We start from the raw sequence: 3,492 nt of genomic DNA on the forward strand, positions 1-3,492 counted from the left end.
GAAACAGAAACTACATATTAACTAATTCTTGAGGAGACAAGATCATTTTGAATAAGGAAAATATTTCTCAACTTCTTATGAATTTGAACTACTTAGACAAGTTCTTACGTTTTACTTTGATTAACTCCAAACACCAAGTTCTAAACTCCTCCTTTTAGTGTATGTCCTAAAATGGTAGAATGATAATCACTTATATTTATTACTAAGCAATATTACATCCACAAAAGACTAAGTTGTCACACCCTAATCTTGGCTACTCTAATATTAAAGTAGTAATGAATATAAGATCTTTAGAAAAGTATGCTTAACTTGGCAAATAAACTAAGTAGTACAACTACTTCTTAGTTTATTTGTTAAGTGTTTGAAACAAGTAATTTTTATAACTTGAAATTATTTTTTAGGTGATCAATCTAAAAAGAGCATTAAGAATTCTCAAACAAATAAAATTAAACAAAGCACCAATTGAATGATTAAAATTCAAACTCTTTAGAATATAAGAAGAAGTAGAAATACATAACCATATTCAAAAGAAACTGTTAGGAGCATGAGCCATCCATCCAAGGATTGGATGCTTTGAGTTCCAAATGAGATTACAAAATTGATTTTTGCATCTCATTTGCCTTCTCCTTTTCTCCTCTTGAATTATAAACTAAAATTACAAAACTTACTTAAATAAAAATCCTATGAACTAAGAACAAGAAGAGAGAACTTCAGGGAAGAATTTCTAGGCAAGATAGTGAATGATAGGTGTGAGATATATTCTTGATTTGAATGAAATGTGCCTCTATTTATAGAAGTTTCCCTGGAGCCACTGAGCTGCTTGTTAGCACCGCTCAGCTGCTGACCAAACCCTTCAGCATAGGTTTGGTCACTTGATCAAGCAGCTTTGTCACCTCCTTAAGCATGACTCATCAAAGCTAGTTGTGAGCTACTGGACCAGCTATGGTGAGCTACTCTGAAAAGCCTATGGTGGGCTACTTGAAGTGATGTCATTGGTGACTTCATAGTTTGCTTGATGGCTAAGTCAAGTCTAGGTGCACACCACTTAGCACACCTGTACCACCACTAAGCTGCTTGTTCAGTAGCTTTGACCATGCTGACTGGGACGTGGCCTGGTGCTTGCTGACTTAGGCAGGAGTCTGGTTCACCACTGAGCTGCTTGGTTGCACCGCTGAGCTGCTTGTTGAGCAGCTTGGACGTGTGTCATGCTCGTGTCTGACATTGCCAAGTTTGAGTTCTGACCGTGTCAGGATTAGTCTAGTGCTAGGCTGAGCGGCCAAGCAGGTCCTCTCAGCTGCTTGCTTGAGTAGCTTGGTCTAGGTTAGGCTGGTGTCCAAGTCAGCTTAGCGTGGCTTGGTCCATGCTCAGCTGACTGCTTGAGCACCTTTATTTTGACGTCCTTTTCTTTTTGACCATGAATCTTTTTTCTCTTTTTTTCTTCTTTCTAAATCCTACAAAACACATAAAAAAATAAAACACAAATATACAAGATTGTGATATTTTATGCAAAAAGTATTGTTTTAAGTTGGCTTTTCTCAATTATGCTGAAGATATGTGCCATAAAAATGTATGAAATTTAGATATGTTTGGCACTGATCACTGTCTTATATCTTTTGGTGTAGTGAAACCCAATAAGTTTCGATGCCCATTTCAGTTGTTCTAGTGTTTGAAATGCCTAAGTCATTAAATGTTTAAGACTTTGATGATCTGTGTATATGTTGAACTGTTTGCTGATAAGATACTGACGCCATTTTCTTATACAGATTCTGTAACAGCAAACTTTTCACGAACATATGCTGAAGCATTTTGCATCAGAGTGGACATTTTTATTGAAAGGATTTTTTTCCTCGATGCTTGCATTATTTTTAGGCATCAAGTTTCTGATTATTTTATTTAATGACAGCTCGATTATTTTCTCGCCATCTCGGCTTTGTTGGACTAAATTCCAAGATCGGTATAATGGTTTCGAGAATGTTCCTTTAATAAAAAACTTAACTTTATTTGATTATTAACAATTTCATAACATCCCGGCTTTGTTGGAATAAATTCCAACACCGGTTTAATGGTATGACTTTAGTAAATTAATACAAGTGATAATGAGTGATATTTAATTAGTTACTATATTTATTTACTCCATTTCCGGGTACCTTTAAATCATACCATTAAGGTCGCTCTCATTGTATTAAATTAACAATACCATTTCTTATGAAAGGTTGATATCAAAGAATAATAAAATGACAAAATAATAAAGTTAGAAGTTAACCGTACCACTTCTTTCGAAGGGTTGGTATAAAGAATTATTAAAGCAATAAATAGTGAGTTGCAGAATTTAAATGACAAAAAATAAATGTTAGTTCCGGAAATGTAAATGACTGAAAGTAAAAGTTAGTAATTCGATCACTCATTATAACTATGTATTTTTCCTTTTCACAAAGATACAACTTATTAATTAAATTTCATTTTGATTCAAGGTTTCTTTCTTTGTCAAGAAATAAAAATTATAAGTTAACACTTTACTATTTTACATTTGCATCTCTTTCAAGATTCAATTACATTATAGTATAGGGTTATGTCGAACCACAAGGAATTGCGTAATAGAATATTATTATAAACATGTTATATTACTAATAATATTTAAACATATTTTTGGTTGATTTTGTTTAAGAAATATTGACAAGCAAACATAAACATAAAACAACTATTATGCACAAATTCTTGAGGAGGAAATTGGTTTGGAAATATGGATTCGTTTCTACAGTTATTTGATTTTGAAAACATTACAAGCTACGTGTTATACCTTTGGTTAATTCCATACAACGTTTTAAATCCTTAATCTAGTGTCCTAGAATGATGAGGTGATTTTCAAACCTTATTAAATATACTATATAATAGTTAAGTGCCACTCGTCGGAGCAAGTTGTCACATCCTACTTCTGGCAACATTAACTTTATTTAGCCTTGAACATAAGTTCCTTAAAATAGATGCTTGATATGGCAAGTGAACTAAGGTGTAGGTTATACTTTTTAGTTCACTTGTCAACACTTTTAGAAGAAGCATTTTGGATCTTTAAATTAAGTTTTTGGTGATCAAGCTAAAACCGCATTAAGAACTTCATAAAGAATCAAAATTTAACCCAAAAGTAAGAACTTGAATGCATTGATTTCAAAAGATGATAAATCAAAGAGAAGAAATTACACCATAATCCAAGTCAATTTGTAGGAGCATGAGCCATCTATCCATGGATGAGATGCTTTTGGTCCCAAATGAGATTACAAAATTATGTTTTTGCATCTCATTTGCCATCTCCTTTCTCCTCTTGAATTAAGAAAGAAAAACTACAAACTACACTTACCTAAACTACTTTGGAGTGAAAATTCTTCAAGAAAATTACAAGAAGAAGAAGACAAGAATTCGGTTCAAGTGTGTGAATGTAGGAGTGGATGTTAGAATGAAAAATGGAATGTCTTTTTGCCTTTGAGGTGCATCCTTTTT

The sequence above is a fragment of the Lupinus angustifolius genome, chromosome LG11 (assembly GCF_001865875.1).
Source record: "Lupinus angustifolius cultivar Tanjil chromosome LG11, LupAngTanjil_v1.0, whole genome shotgun sequence".
Taxonomy (NCBI): domain Eukaryota; kingdom Viridiplantae; phylum Streptophyta; class Magnoliopsida; order Fabales; family Fabaceae; genus Lupinus; species Lupinus angustifolius.